Below are 17,342 nucleotides of genomic sequence, written 5' to 3'. Positions count from 1 at the left end.
ACTTAATGCATGATTAAATAATTAGCATAGAAATACTCTTCAAATGTAATACATCTGCATTACATCAATATTCAAAGTTAATCTGCCCCAAATTAAAACTTATCATCATCTCCCTATCCACAATTTGTTCCTCCTCTTTATCTCCTATCTCAGAGTTGGAACCATCATCATCTACTCTATTATCCATGCTAGCAACCTAGGAATAGTAAAATTTTCAGGAGGTAAAAAAGATAATAGACATTAAAAGTCACTGTATCTATTTCTAACATACATAAAACACACAACAAACACCAATACAAATGGTTATTACAAGTTTAAGAAACCTAAAAATTTACCTTGATATTCTCTATATTTTACCTAGAAGAGAGAAAAAAGATTAAATTTGATGTCAAACATATGCTCAATAGAAACAGCATTCCTAAAACAACAGTCAGAATCATAACCAAGTGAGAATTTAATAACATTCTGGTTCAGGATAATAATTTATAGGATTAAAAATAAGTAAAGTTAACAAGCCTTTTAAATTTAATTGGTAGTGAGATTTCATAAATAGCCTCTGACATAAAAACACTAAGATACGTACCTTATTTCACAGTAAAGACGTGTGTGTGTATATGTGTGTGTGTGTGTGTGTGTGTGTGTGTCTTCAAAATCATTTACTTGACAATTCTAAATAACCAGGATAAAGTCTAGAAACAATGACTATTCAAAAGGAATCTGAGGAAACAATATTAAAGGCATAATCTTTGTACTAAGATATGCCACTTTCACTCACCAGAAAACATCTTAGAACTCCAATTTAAATTTGGCTATTGGCTGAATTTAGAAACTAAGAGGCTACATCATCTTATTTCTGCAAACCACTAAATATATAGCAAGAAATCTGAAAGGGAAGACTGCTAGAAGAAAATGCACAAGCAACAAGAGAAATGACAATTAACATATTCTGGAAAGGACAAAAACAATCATTTCCAAAAGACAGCAATAAACTGCCTGATAATAAAACCTAAGCAGAATTTTTTTTAAAACATCACTAAATTTCTTTGTAACTTAGCATATTACTTGTCCTTTCAAACTTATGTTATTAATGGTGATGGGATACTCAGATGTGTCCATGGATCATCCATGGGATCTTCGTAATAGGAAATTGCATTCAGAAAACTCCAACACAGAAATAAATGAACATTTCTTTAATGTCATAGCCTTGCTAACCTTTTACTCAAAATGACAACAGAGGAAAATGGGAAGTAGCATAAAAGCAGTCATCTAAGGTAGGGACTAAAGTTCCAAAGTCAAATGCTGAAACTGAGGAGCAACAAGTTAGGAACCAGATCCCACATAACCTAGTGAAAAGAGAAACAGGTACCGCAGTTCTTGAAATGAAAGAAACAAGAGAGAGAAATATAAAATGGTTTCATGTTTTTCCCTTCTCTTTATCCTTCTATTTCCTTTTTCCTTTTAGCTGAGACAAAGTTCAATGAGATTAGAAAATTCCTCACAGGTATCCAGGCAAACGATTCTTCTATTTAAGAAGGGAATACTTTTTAAGAGATTTTACTCTCAATTGTACAAGGAGAGGAAACTTATCTTAACAATGATATGTCTGAAATAATTAAGAAATCAGAAAAAGAACACTCAGATTTGAAAAGATTTGTATCCAATGCTTTTGGCCTCTTTAAATGTTAGGATTTTCATATGCAAAGTCCATTTACCTAAAATAATTTTCTTCCAATTATGTTAAATAACTATGAAACAGAATAACCTACAGTACAAACATAAGTATGTATAAGCCTATACACACACACACACACACTTATACATATATGTACACACATACACAGACATAGACTAATTCTGCTCAGGAAAAAAAAAAAACTTAATGAACAAAACATTTAATGGATTTTTGGACAACACATAATCTATACTTCCAAATAAAAAGGTATTTTCTGAACATATGATCAAATCATAAAATCTGGGAAAATTTATATAAAAGACTGGAAAAATTATCTCATCTCCTTTTTCTCATTTTACTGTATTTCTTTGCAGCATTTCTCCCTGTTTATATGTGTTTATATTAACATACAGTTCATCAACATTTAAATCTTAGTTTCTGCTTTTTTCCCCACTTCACATTTAATTGTGAGCATTTTCTGTACCTCAAAGCTTTGAAATAAATAAATCTGCCTACTATTCCATTAATCAAACATACAATAACCCCTAAATAAATTATGTTTTGCTAAGTCTTCAATCTAATACACTGTTCCATTGAAAAACATTACCAAAATCTTCAAAGCATAGTTATTTCTTTAAGATAGACTACTAGACATATATGCTACATAAAAGGATATTTATCTAACCTATCCCATCTTTTATCCCACTTTTAAGACTTCTGATACATATGAAACTACTGGTTAGGATGGCTGTAAGAATTACCAGTTATACCAACTGCACCCACACTAAATTATTTTATAAGGTTAGTTTGACTTAAACCACTAATTTGTGTTTTAGCAACTGAAAAAGAAAAAAAAGGGGGGGGGCAGTGACTATATAAAATAATCCTTGTGCTTATGTGCTAAGGTATAAGTAAGTCAATTTACTCACAACAAGAACAGTTCTCCAAAAGAAAATGAGAAAGGATACAATCCCAAAGAAAACAGGCTTCCATGGTAGTCCATAAAAATCAGGCCCAGGTTGAGTATCATCAGGCAATGTAGTAAACAGCTGAAACAGACAAATTAGAAAAAATGGGAAACCTTATATTTATAACAAAACAGTCACAAAGAATCATGGCAATTCTAAACCAACCTCCTCATCAGAAAACCACCTCCTCAATATTTTCCAATAGCTTCTTCAAGAGAGAGGATACTGGCAGTCTCATATTTTTTGTTCTCTTGCAGTGTTTTCAAGTATAATGAATCTAAATACTTTAAAAAATATATTTATTTATGTATCTTTAGTTTTAGGGTGGACACATTGTTTTGTTTTTATATGGTGCTGAGGATCGAACCCAGTGCCTCATGTATGCTAGGCAAGCGCTCTACCACTGAACCACAACCCCAGCCCGAATCTAAATACTTTAAATTGAGCATACATTTCCAGTTTGTAACAGGCCCTATATCATCACATTGTCTAACACCTGGCTAGAATCCCTCTGGATCATTCTTTTCTCTGATAACCTGGTTTTTAGAATTTAAAAAATTCATTTAAGACAAAAACTTAAATATATGAAAGAACTAATTAATTTTATGGCAACAAATAAAAACAATGATGATATATGTATAAGATTTTAAATCTTACTTCCATTCCACTCTTATATAAACAGATAAGTGACATGTAATTTCAGACAACTCTTGAAAACTGGCTTAGATAAACTTCTCTGAATTTAACATCCTTCTATAAAATTCAAAGCCTAATTTTAAATGGTTGCTCAAAGGCAGTGTAGTAAACACCTGCCTACTCTTCCGTTTTCACCGCCCTCTACAGGTAATACCAGATAACTGTCATTTGGGCCCAATTCCCCAGCAGTCTCCCTAGGGAAAAAACCTGTAGTAACGTTAGCTGTTTGGATTGTTGGCTGCATTTCGGAACATACCATGAGGTTGTCACCTCTATTCCGTCAAAAAAAAAAAAAGTGCAAGTGGGGAAAGCTCAAGTCCACTCTTACTGGCCTCGCTTAACAATACAGTCACGTCCTGCCTGCCTTGGGCCTGACACACTCCATTTCTCCGTCGCAGCGACAGTCAGTGCACCCACTCCGCCAGAACTCAGCCACCCGCCTGCCAGAGCTGGGGTCCCTCCCTGGGAATGGGACCATCACCTCCAGTAGCTTGGCTATGAGGGCTGCGTAGAGCATCAACAGGGGTCCCAGGAGCTCCGGGTCCCCCGGGGAAGCACAGTGGCAGGTACTGTGAGTCCATGGTGTAGGGACAGCTGAGCGGAAGTGATGCTTCCCTGCAGAACAGCACAGGACCCTGTCTTTCACTGTTTTCCTCCAGCACAGGGGGCGCGTACTGGGAGTGAACTTTGCCTTCCTCCACCGCAGGCGCTTTTTGCCCAAAGCATGTAAAACGCGTCATCAGAGGAAGCCACTGGGCAGACTGCAGTGAGCAGATGGAGGATGCTGAGGGGTGGGGCTGGGAGCGGAAAGAACCAACTGCGGAGCCCAGCGGGGGACAGCACAAGGAGAGCCAAGCGGAAGAGTCCAAATGAAAGGACTCCAGAAGGAAAGACGCTCACCTGTCCCCGGATTACTGCTGTACATAGGTGTAATCTTAATATAATCTTCTATTTGTTCCTTCTGTTCTTTGTTCTTTTTCTTTTCTTTCTTTCTGTCTTCTTTTGCAGAAATACCACTATCGGTATGTTTTAGTGATTTCTCTATTGGCTTATTATTCCTCTATTGGCTATAACTCTGTTTTCTAATCTTAGTGCTTCAGAGTTTAGAATATACATCTTTAATTTGTCACAATCTACCTTCAGATGATACTATATTACTTCACATATTCAATAAGAACGTTAAAATAATTACTACCCTTCTGAGATTTATAATGTTGTCATGTATTTTACTTTACATGTTTTCTAAGTCCCATACTACACTGATATTTGTCTTTAAACAGTCAATGACTTTTTAAAATGTTCAAATAAGAAAAATTATTTTAAACATTTATGCACACAGTAACCATTTTCTTACTCCTTTATTCCATTATTTCCGTCTGCTGTCTTTCAGCTTGTATGTCAGTACAAGTCTTCATTTTAGAAAGATATTTCACTGGGCACGATATTATCGGCCAACATTATTGCTCTTCAAATATATTAAAGGTATCACTCCACTATATTCTGTGTTTCATTCGGGGTACTTCTCTTGCTTTGTCTTCAAGTTCACTAACAATTTCATTGCAATGCTTATTCTGGCATTAATCTCATCCACTGTATTTATCATATATTTTCAACTCTACAAGTCTGATTTTCTTAAAATATATCTTCTATATCTCTTTTTACCTTTTTAACACACGAAATATAATAGTCATAACTTTAAAAAAATGCCATTACCTCATTCTAACATCTCCGCCAGTTCTCAGTTGGCTTTGATTGGATGATTCTTCTCCTCATCATTGTGGATTGTATTTTTCTTGCTTCTTTGCATGCCTGGTAAGCTTTGATTCGATGCCATACATTACGAATTACTTTTCTTAATATTTTGTATACAGTTAAATTACTGGAAACAATTTGAGTCTCTTGGGTCTGAATATTTGTTAGGTATGACATAAATTATAACAGTCAGTCCGAGGTAACACCCTTCTGATTATTCTACCCAACTTCCTTAGATAGTTTTTTTCAGGTGCTATTCTGGTCCCTGTGTTAGGACCTGTTCCTTCTAATCACTTAAGATTGTTTCTCTGACTTGCTAAGCAGTTTCATCACACTTATGTGCTGATCAATACCCTGCTGAACACTCAGGGAGCCTTTCACAAATTTCCAGAATTGTCTCTCAATGTAGCAACCTTCTTTTGTTACTCCACCCTGTGAATTCTAGTCACTTTGGTTTTCCTGGAATCTCAGCACCATCTCTCAATTCATAGTATCCTCTGGTTCTGCCTGACTTCCCCTTCTTTGTCATGGCTTGGGAATCTCTTAGCATAGTAAAAGCTGGGGCAACTAAAGAGCTCACAGCATTTGTTCCTTATGTTTCCAGAATCATTCTTGTTGCTTGATCTTCAATGTTACTGGATCTTCAAATTTTATCTGTTTGTGGGTTTTTTTTTCATATTTATTTAGTTGTTTCAGTTGGGAAGGTGAAGCCAGTACCTATATAAAGCTATCATAGCTAGATGTAAAAATCATTTGCTTTTCTTTTTATGGTGCTGGGGATTGAACACATGGCCTCATGTATGGTAGGCAAGTGCTCTACCACTGAGCTACATATCCCTTTTTCTCATTTGCTTATTTTTTAATAGCAGAATACATAATGAAATAAATTTTAAAAGTTAACTATAAAAGAGAGTAACATCAGGGTAGACAGAACTGGGACAAAAGCTAGAGTTCTTTCAAAATCAGGCAGGAGAATCACAAGTTCAAAGCTAGCCTCAGCAACTTAGCAAGTCCCTACGCAACTTAGTGAGAACTATCTCTAAATAAAAAATAAAGAGGCAAGGTATGTGGCTCAGTGGATAGGAGCCCTGGGTTCAATCCCCAGTACCAGAAAACAGAAACAACTTATTTTTACAAATTAACTTTAGCTCTTCTAAATATTTAAATAAGTGTAAAATAAACAAAAAAAAATCTTTAAAAAGTAACACCTAAATATTGAAAGCAAAAATGAAACAACCTGTGATATCATGTTGGTGACAAACCACAGAAATGAATTATTTCAAATATACCTTAGTGGGATATACCTTAAAGACAAGAGAATTTCATTTCATTTCAGTAATACATTCCTGAAAGTATTTTAAATAACATAAATATAGTCGTGTGTTGCTTAATGATGGGAATAAATTCTGAGAAACACATCTTAGGCAATTTCAGTGTGTAAACATCATTAGGTATACTTATACAAACCTAGAAAATATAGCCATTTCCACACGTAGAAAATATAGCCATTTCCACACGTAGGTATTCATATATGGTATATCATCGCTTTGGGGATAAAAACCTATAAGATATTATACTGAATTATGTAGACAATTGTAACATTCGAAATGTTTATATATCTAAACATATCAAAACACAAAAAAGATATTAAAAATACTAGGTGACAAGAATTTTTTAGCTCCATTATTATGCACTAATGACCAAAATGTCATTAAGTGGCACAAGACTGTAAACAATTATATTGATGTCATTGAAAACTGGAACTCCAACATCAGAGAAAGAAAACACAAATCTAAGATAGATGAAGTGAAGTAAAATCTCTCTAGCATCCTGAATTTTCATGGGAATTATCTAAATGACATGATGAAAAATCCCCACATATTTCTGAGCTTTGTTCACTAAAAAGGCCTACAAATGACAGTCAATTTGAGCAATAAGCAATCCTAGTACTTGGAATGTAGCCTCTAAATATCATTTCCTATTGAAAGGAACCAAAGTTCTTTTAGAGAAACAGTTCCTTCAAGGTCTGGACAGGCAATGTTTAAGATGAACTTGGAACATCTCATAGTTCAAAAGCAAGGGAAATAGGTAACAATGACCACTAGGTGGTGGCAAAGGGTCCCAGGAGCCAAGATAAGGAGGCTTCTACAAGGCAAAAGGGGAAGAAATTGAGCATCAGGTAAGAACAATTACTATTCCTAACTGGATTAAACACACCAAATATTTTTAAATGTATGACATCATATTGACTCTTAAATAAAAATTAAAAAGATTTCAAAAGCCCCTTTGGGTATCATTTGATAATGCTAGAATAATACCTTACTATTCTGAAAAGTGTTTAAATGAAGAAAAGGAGTCAAATGTTTATCTCCTGCCTTAACTATACAAACCGAATATCTGTGTAAAGAATAATCAATCGTAGACAGGCGCCGTGGCACACACTTGTAATCCCAGTAGATGGGGAGGCTGAGGAGGGAAGATAGCAAGTTCAAAGTCAGCCTCAGCAAAAGCAAATTGCTAAGCAACTCAGTGAGACCCTGTATATAAATAAAATACAAAATAGGGCTGGGGATATGGCTCACTAGCCAAGTGCCCCTGAGTTTAATCCCCAGTACCAAAAAAAAAAAAGAAAGAATAATCAATCATAAATTTTTATTTGTATAGGCATCCCAGCCTTTAAATGAAGAAAGAAAAATCCCAGCAACTCAGACCATTGCTATTTTGCAACCTGTAATATATTAGCAAATCTCACCAAGGTCACTGTTGACTAGTAGTCAACATCAAAGGAGAGGACATGCATATGTCAATGCAATATTTCCTATTAAGTTTTCATAAGAAACAGAATTTCCAAGAAATATAAAGCAACAGAGAGAGGCTGAGGTTGTTAGCTCAGCACTTGCCTAGAATGCATGGAGCCCGAGGTTCAATCCCCAGCACCACAAAAAAAAAAAAAAAAAAAAAAGCAATAGAGAAAACAGGTTAAATTGTTGTACCAGGGGGATGTCATTTATTCACCCAAACTACAATATATCCTAGAAGTCCCACAAACATATTTTTTTCAATTACTGCAAAAAGTTACAACAAAAGGAGAAATCAATAGACAGTAACTTATATGAAACTTGTTCTCCCACTGAAAGCAACCAGAAAGTCGGAATACATACATATATATATATATTTTTGGGGGGGTACCAGGGATTGAACTCAGGAGCACTTGATCACTGAGCCACATCCCCAGTCTCAGCCCCATTTTGTATTTTATTTAGAGACAGGGTCTCACTGAATTACTTAGCACCTCACTTTTGGCTTTGAACTCGTGATCCTCCTGTCTCAGCCTCCCGAGCCACTATGATTAAGGCATATGCCATCATGCCCAGTCAAAATATTTTTTAAAGAGCTATTTTCAGATAGAAAGCCACAAGGGACATGCAACTGTCACCCCTAAGAGCAGGAGAACAAAGGTGAGCATTCTACCTGGAGGCACACTCTAGACCTCAGTTTGGGAAGGGGAACCCAAATGGGGCACAACAGTCTCACTGAGGAGAGAGAGACCATAGTTCCAGGAGATTAAGCAGCCAAAAATATGTAGAGAAAACTACCAGAAAGATGGGAGCCACAAAGAAAAAGAGTTCCAGAAATCTGCATGGAGGTGGTCTTCAGTTTGGGGCTACATTCTAAGCAGTACCTGTGAGGGCCAAGAACAACTATAAGCTAACCAATCCCACAGTTGGCACTGAGCTGGGAGAAGTCTTGATTCCAGCTAGCCAGAGAGAGTTGACATACAAAAACAGTATGGTCAACAAGCTCATGAAGAAGTATTTGATCCAGGCAGCATGGCATATGTCTGTAATCCCAGCAACTCAGAAGGTTGAGGCAGGAGGATCCCAAGTTTGAGGCTGGCAACTTATCAAAGGCCTAAGCAAGTTAGTGAGACCCTATCTCAAAAGAAAAAAAAAGAGTTCACTCCATATCATTAATTATCAGGAAATAAACTCACAAAGACATACCCACTAGAATGGCCCAAGTGCTAGTGAAGATGAAGTCAAGTGGAAGTCTCCTAAATTGCTGGTGGAAGTATAAAATGATTGTGGTCATTTTTCAGCATGGCTTGACAGTATCACACAAGATAAAAACATACATTAAACGTAGGAGGCAATTGCACTCCTAGATATGAGTCCACTTATAGTGGCATATATATGAAACAGTACTGTAGGAAAAATGAATCTATAGTTTAAAAAAAAAGTTATCAGTGGTTGCCTGGAACAGGTGGTGAAGGAACTCACTGGGAAGGATCCCAAGGAAACCCCTTTTCTAGTGAAAAAACTGTTCTATATCTTGATTATGGTAGTTTTTACATGGGTATCTACATTTGTTAAAACTCAGAGTGTGCTTACTTTGGCAGCACATATACTAAAATTGGAACAATACAAAAAAAATTAGCATGGTCCCTGAGCAAGGATGACACCCACATTTTTGAAGCATTCCATAGTTTTGTGGAACCAACAATTCAGCAGATGAATGGATAAAGAAACTGTGGTACATATATGAAATGGAATATTACTTATAGCATTAAAAGAGAAAAAAAAAATATGGCATCTGCGGGTGAATGGGAATATCAGGTTAAGGGAAGTAAGCCAATCCCAAAAACCAAAAGCTGTATGTTCTCTCTGAAAGTGGATGCTGACCCATAATGGGGGTGAGGTGTGTGGTAAGGGGCATGGAAGAATGGAGGAACTTTGACTGGGCAGAGGGGAGGTAGGACAGGTGAGGGGGCATAGGGATAGGAAAGATGGTGGAATGAGATGAACCTCATTACCCGAGGTACATGTAGGACTACACCTGTGTTGTGTACAACTAGGAAAAGTTTTGTTCCATTTATATACAATGAATCGAAATGCATTCTGCTATCATGTATAACCAATTAGAACAAATTAAAAAAACTCACTGATGTTGGCTATCAAGGAATTACTGTTAAGTTGGGTGATGGCCCGTGGGTTCATTATACTATTCTCTATGCTTTTCTTTAAAGCTTTTCTAATTAAATTTATTTTTTAACTAGTACATAGAAACAAATATTATAATTATTGAAGTAGGTAACATGACATTTTGATGCATGTATACACTATGTAACGTGTAAATCAGTTAAATATATCTACCTCCTCAAACACCATTTCTCTATGGTAAAACTTTTACCATCTTTTCTTCTAGTATTCTAAAATATACAGTATGTTATGGTTACCTATAGTCCCCTACTATTCTCTCTGCTCTTATTTGAAAGTTTCCATGATAAAAATACTAAAAATAATTTTTAAATTAAGATATAACTTCAAATATTTAAAGGATTTCTATGTAGAAAAGAATTCAATTTTATAGAGGAAATCATGTGGAGGAAAATTTGGAGTCAATACAAGGATGAACTAGACAACAGAAGATCATATAGCCTTGTAAGAGAGTGACTCATGCTAGGAAATACTGGTGTACAGCCTTATAACTACTCGTCAGGGCCACAGTAAAGAAAATTACAGCAATGAGTGAGAAACTAGACTAGCAGCCTTCCAAGGTTTCTTATAATACTAAGATTCCGTTGATCAATGAATCTGATTGGTGCACATCTCCCAAACACATCAGAGCTTATTACTCTCCAGTCCTATCAGATATCATACTACTTGTTTAAGATTTTACATTGACTTGTTCATAATTTTTGCATATATTTGTTAAGTCCTTTTCTTAAGGCTTTCAAAAATCACAATCATGCCTTACACCTGTTAAGACTCTTTTAGTCCTCGCACAATGTCCTGTACATACTGGGCCATCAAAATGCCTTTTTGAAATCTCCTTTCAAATCAGTCTCCTAACATTGTGCCTCTTCTTTGCCACTCACATCTATGTCTTACCTATCACCGTACAATCACTGACCATACCTGTACCACATTCGTGTCCCCTGACCTAGACCTAGAGGAGGGCTCTGTGCATACCTAAAAATATGAATAAAGAAATCCTTCCCATATCGTGAGGCTGTTAACTTTCCAAGTGATGCTGATTCATTCTGATAATCAAATTATGACTGTGGAAGACTGCTTTAATCACTGGAAATATCATTATTCTAACTGCCTGGCTTGTACATACCCCTTACCCAGGTGGCTGCCACCATCATGAACAAACATGGAGCCAACTGAAAAATGATTTGTTTCTCCTCACCACATCTTTTCCACCCTGGTGGTCTTTCCTCCCCAGGTATTCATTGTCTTTATACCACCTTCTGACTGCCTACATGAGAATTAGGGGGTACGTGGGGGTAAAACCCTTCAAAGTGCCAGACACCTCACCAGACATTTTACCTTGTCAAATCATTTAATTCTTATGATTGGAGTAAGCATTATCTACATTTTTCAGATGAGGAGAACTTTTTTCAAAAGTATAGTTATTTGCCCAAACTTCTAAATGATAACCTTGGGATTTGAAATCAGATCTACCTGGCTTCAAAATCTATACATTTTACAAGGAAAACAACAACATCATATTTATTACACAAGCCTTGAAATAACACAACCTACAGGAAACAACTTCAGTTGAGGAGGATTACTGTCACAATGGCCCTCCAACCTCTAAAAGCTTTCTCATTCCTATAATTCCTATAATTAAATTCTCCAACCTCTAAAAGCTTTCTCATTCCTATAATTCCTATAATTAAATTCTCCAACCTCTAAAAGCTTTCTCATTCCTATAATTAAATTCTAAAAGTCCAATATCAACAAATACCAATGGGGGGGAGGTAAGTCCTAAAATGCTTAGATAAGCTTCTAGACAGATTAAATGTCTTGTTTGGATCATGATTTTCTTTAGAAAGATCAGCCTTAAGTGACTCTTTCTAAGAAACAGATCTAACCTAATTCCTTTCATTCTTAAAACTTTCTAAGGATCCCCACTATTAATGGTCTAATGCTACTTTGGCTCATGACTTCCTTTAAGATTTGCTGGCCTCTCCAACAGGCCCATCCCCCTCCAACTTCACACTTTACAACACCAACTATTCACATTCTCCTGCCCTCCGAGAATATCCTTTTCTTCATGTTTCCATTTCTCTGAACACATTTCTTCTGACTGCCAGCTTCCCCCACCGTCCTCCACCCCAGCCTGTCTAATCAACAACAAACCACATGTCAGACTCCTGTTTGCCCTTTGCCTGTGCTTCAAACACATCTCAACTACTTTCTGACCTTATTGATCACCCTTCCAACCATAATAAATGCATTTATGGACAATAATGTTCTACCATCAAATAAATACCTCTCTTTCTGCCATTATCTTAGTGTGTTTCAAGTGAATGCTGTTATCTCCCTGCCAGAATGAAAGGTTCTGAGGGGAAGAACCAAGTTTTTACAGGTGGGCAAATGTCCAGCCTTGGTAGACAGCAAATCTTCCTCATGTGCTAAACCAACTAGCCATTAAAGCCACACCCCTATGGCTTTTGTTCCAGGAGCTATCTACTCAAAGAGTCAGGAGTCATTTTCATAAAGACATTTTAAGTTCTTCACTTCATGACCAGAAGCCACTTAAAAACTAATAAATAATCAACATTCTAATTGAAGAAACTATGTCAAACTTACCATCTTAGACAAATAAAGCAAGAATGAATGTAACAAGAAAAGTATGCTGTCCAAAAGGGTGGCATCTTCTGGCTCTTCCACATTTATCTCTAGTTGGTTTTCTGTATCAGCAGCATCAACAGGAGTACCTTCTGTTATAAGTAGCTCTAAAATTGAAAGGGGAAATGGCTATTTTATTTTATGCTATAGAATAAGAATTGTCTGTCTTCAGTTTCAATATTCATTGAGTATTTCACTAAATATATGAGTCACAGTGCCTGGAATATGTGGCTCTCCTAAAGACAATTAACACAGAGAAGAAAACTTCAAAATCCTAATTAGAGCTGTCAGACCCTTCAATTATAAAATGAACAATCTCCAGTCTACTCTCCACTACTTCCATGGCCATACAACTGCTACCAGAACAATATTTACTCAAGGAAAATTTTTAAACCAGAGATATATAGACAGGGTCACATTCAAAAAACATGGATTTAGTGCTGGTGAAACTTGTGTTTAAAATTTAAGATTTTACCTATTAAAGGTCATTGACATCATTTTGTGGTGGAACCTAAAAGGCCAGGGAAATAATTCATTCTTAATTTTGTAAGCCAAGTTATCCCTAATCTTGAAAGTTTTGGAGCATGAAAATAACAAATCTTAATGGTGCGTGATTCATTTTCAGAACCTTATGGAGTTAAGGACAGTTCAGAAGTCAGTAGTGCTCATATATGGATGCAATGTCTTCTGGAAAATGGGAGAACTGATGTTATTCCTTCTCACATTAACTGAATAACCCCCCCTACTATGAGTTCTCCTACACTCTGTGTGTGCAAATGGTGGGGGGGTTCAGATCAGTGCTGCCAAGCCCTGCACTGGTGCAGGATAATGCTTATAGCTATGCTTACAGACCAGAACCTTTAAAAACACAAAATACAATAATTACGGCTTTATAGCACCATACTGGATGGATAAAATAAAACAATTAGTCATCATCTAATTTACTGATAAAATGAGAGTGAGCAACACAAAAGTAGAATTCTGTTGATGCCATTATTGGGGATTTTTTTTGAAAAATTGTTTCTCATCTCCCACTGGATACTGTGCACTATGATGAAGTATTCATAAGTGTCAGTCTAAAATGGATTACAGTTCTGTACTGTTTCCTGTAAGTATATAGTATAAAGATCTGGACCATTGATTGCATTTGAAAAAGTTTGTAATTACCATGTCCAGGAAGCAAGTCAAAACAGGACTTGAGCTATATTACATTCCATTTAGAAGAAAAGGGAAAAAACACAGAATTTATGAGACTATGAACAGTGATTATTCAAGCTAACTTGTACCAGGCCAGACTTTCCTGGAAGGCCTGCTAAACACAGATTGTGGGTCCCACCCCTAGAGTTTCTGGTGCTGTTGGTCTGGTTGAAACTACAGTTTTAGAGCATAAGGCCTTTGAAGAATAATATTTTAGTTGTAAATGGTTTACGCAAGCTAGTCATAGCTAAACATTTGCTTTTAGGTGAGTTACAGTCTCTGGCCTATTTTTGACTTCTAGTCATATTTATTCTTGCTTTTCTCTCTCTTAAGAGATTTTTTTAACTCACATGTACCTATATCACTCTCTGCTCTATTTCGTACCTTTGGCAACAAATATCCTTGAAAGCCTTCATTATGATAATGCCTCTACTTTGTAGAGAAAAATTGGCAAGCTTTACCTGGGTCTACTTTCTCAGTATTTGGGATCTGAGACATTTCTGAGATACCCATGTCCTCAGTCACAGGTTGACTCAAGGGGCTGGGCTCTTCAGGATGGTTCACATTAAAATGATTCAGGAAGTGAGGCTCTTCATGAAGATTTCTATTAAGACGATTTGTGTTCTCTTTAGGAAAATCATCTTCATGGGGTGGCTGCATCTCTACAAGGGAGAAGAATGCATTGAGCCAGATGGATGACACTATCTACCCCCACTTAAGCCCAATGATCAGCACTCCCCCTCAGCATACATCTCCAGATACCTCAACACTGCCCTCCATGTCCTGGCATGTGCCCATGAGAACAACTGGGCAAGGATACGGGAGGGTTAATTGTTTTCATCCCATTTAAAGGATGACTGAACTATACAGTCAAATTTATAAAGATGCCTTTAATCCAAAGTATTTCATAAACAAATACATTTATGATAGAGGCTTCAATAACTTACCTTCCCTTGGCAAACCAACATACACCCACATGAATAAATGTGCAGAAGAGAATCCTGGTCCAGAACAAAAATGTGAAATGTCTATTCTGCTCAGAAATAACAGGAACTCTTTCATCTACAAGTGTGCTGGTCTCAACAAGCCAGTATAGAGAAGGGAATTCCATAACTCTAGCTTGCTTAATGTGCCTTTCAAATATGTTCAAAGTAACCTAGGAGCCAAATGGTGAACCTATCTCCTTCCTGAGCTCAGGACATAGACCAATAGGATCCAGAGCAAAGATTATCTCTTTACAGCTTCATATTCTTCACATTCACTTGCACTTTGCATTCTTATCCAAAATATATCTGTTTTGATTAAATGTACAACTGTTTTCTTCCCCCAATTATCAGGTAAAATTAGCACTCTTGGGAAGTAAATTTTCCAATGGCTTTATGTCCTTCTGGAATTCTTATCATATACTCTCAGTTGAAATATTTCATTTTGAAAAACAATGGATAGAGATGATCAAATATGAAACCAGGAAACAGAAAGCTTTTATCAGGATATTGGCTCATTGTCAGTTTGACAAATATTTAATTGAAAGGCTTCTATGTGTCAAGCACTACATTACAAGGCTTGTCATCCTGGTTCCATCCTTGATTAATATGAATGCAAGGACCTTAGAAGCCAGTGGAGTAAAACCAGAATAAGTGACCTCTCCCCCAAGAGACTGGAAATAGCATGGTATCCACAGAAGACAAATGCTGGGGAGGGGAATTCAGGCAAGCTATCCATTAAAAGTTATTCTAGGGCTAGGGTTGAGTGGTAGAGCACTTGCCTAGTGCAGGTGAGGCACTGGGTTCGATCCTCAGCACCACATAAAAAGAGATTAAATTAAAAAAAAAAAAGTTCATGCTAGTCACTCCACACCCACATGATCTAGTACAGGTATTTTATGATTAAGAAATTATGTTTAATAAAGCCCTTTTATAATTTTATCATAAAATGTGTACTGTTAACAGGTCTACTTTTGTGCATTAGTTTCTCATTCATATCTTTCTCTTTAGCTTTTTATAAAATTTCTTTTTGAACATGCTAACCAATCCCAACTGTCCTAAAGGAAAAAAAGGAATAAGCAATGTCCTTTCATGCTCTAGCCCAAAGAATGAATAAAGGAACATATGGGGCTCCTGATTCAGCCTTCTGTCTCCTTTAGGCACATGGAAACTGAACAGAACTTTACAATAATACACGAAAACATCTGGAAGAACAACTCCTTTTCTCCAGCCCAAGCCGCAGGCAGGTATTTACCTTCAGCTTTAGCCCAGATTTCCTCTAGAGGAGGCGCTCTTATCAATGGAGCAGTCTCCTCCACTGTGGAGTGCTTGTACCTCACAAAATAGATCAAGTCTTGGATATCATCAAGCACTGCAGCCTCTTCAAATATGTTACTCTCCTTTATTCCTATGTCTGTATTATCATTCACACGATTATCAAGCATTTGCTCTGCTACGCTCAAAATGTGTGACTCAGAGGCACGGAAGACCTTATCTAGAACTTTTTCCACATTATAGGGCAGGCTCTCCTGCTGTGCTGACTTCAGCTTTAAAGACATTTCTTGCAACATGGCTTCCAGTTCTTGGACATCAAAGTACTTCAGGAAGCGTTGCAAGGACTTTTGTTCTATAAAGAAGCCGCGGATTATGGGCAAGTCTTCCTCCTGATCGCTAAGCTCTGGCTTTAGGGCTATATGTGGACTCTGTGGGAATATATCATCTTCAAGGTCTGCAGAAGCAGGACCCTGGCTTTTTGCGTCTGTGATATGCCCTATGTCCTCAAGGTCCTCTTTTGAGATTTCTTTTCCAGTAGCGTTTTGTGTAGACCCTAAAGTGTTCAGATGTGCTTTGGCAGCACATATTCTAAAATTGGAACAATACAGAAAAAATTAGCATGGTCCCTGAGCAAGGATGACACCCACATTTGTGAAGCATTCCATAGTTTTGTGGAACCAACCCTTCAACAGATGAATGGATAAAGAAACTGTGGTACATATATGAAATGGAATATTACTTATAGCATTAAAAGAGAAAAAATTATGGCATCTGTGGGTGAATGGGAATATCAGGTTAAGGGAAGTAAGCCAATCCCAAAAACCAAAAGCTGTATGTTCTCTCTGAAAGTGGATGCTGAACCATAATGGGGGTGAGGTGGGTGGCAAGGGGCATGGAAGAATGGAGGAACTTTGACTGGGCAGAGGGGAGGTAGGACAGGTGAGGGGGCATAGGGATAGGAAAGATGGTGGAATGAGATGAACCTGATTACCCAAGGTACATGTAGGACTACACATGTGTTGTGTACAACTAGGAAAAGATTTGTTCCATTTATATACAATGAATTGAAATGCATTCTGCTACCATGTATAACCAATTAGAACAAATTAAAAAAAAAAACCTCACTGATATTGGCTATCAAGGAATTACTGTTAAG

At 36.8% G+C, this 17,342-nt stretch overlaps 2 non-coding genes and 1 pseudogene across 2 annotated transcripts; 2 read left to right on the top strand and 1 right to left on the bottom strand.

The window, feature by feature from the left end:
- Positions 1-9,471: 9,471 nt before the first annotated feature.
- LOC144252738 (U6 spliceosomal RNA) lies at positions 9,472-9,578 on the top strand. The gene has a single exon (XR_013343051.1). It is a non-coding gene; the product is annotated as a U6 spliceosomal RNA (small nuclear RNA).
- A 6,426-nt stretch (positions 9,579-16,004) lies between these two features.
- LOC144252689 (transport and Golgi organization protein 1 homolog pseudogene) lies at positions 16,005-16,797 on the bottom strand (annotated as a pseudogene).
- LOC144252733 (U6 spliceosomal RNA) lies at positions 16,755-16,857 on the top strand. Its single transcript, XR_013343046.1, has one exon. It is a non-coding gene; the product is annotated as a U6 spliceosomal RNA (small nuclear RNA).
- The last annotated feature ends 485 nt before the right edge of the window (positions 16,858-17,342 follow it).

Source organism: Urocitellus parryii, unplaced genomic scaffold (assembly GCF_045843805.1).
Source record: "Urocitellus parryii isolate mUroPar1 unplaced genomic scaffold, mUroPar1.hap1 Scaffold_53, whole genome shotgun sequence".
NCBI lineage: Eukaryota > Metazoa > Chordata > Mammalia > Rodentia > Sciuridae > Urocitellus > Urocitellus parryii.
Note: the sequence above shows the minus strand (reverse complement) of the source record. Positions and strands in the feature narration are given on the sequence as shown.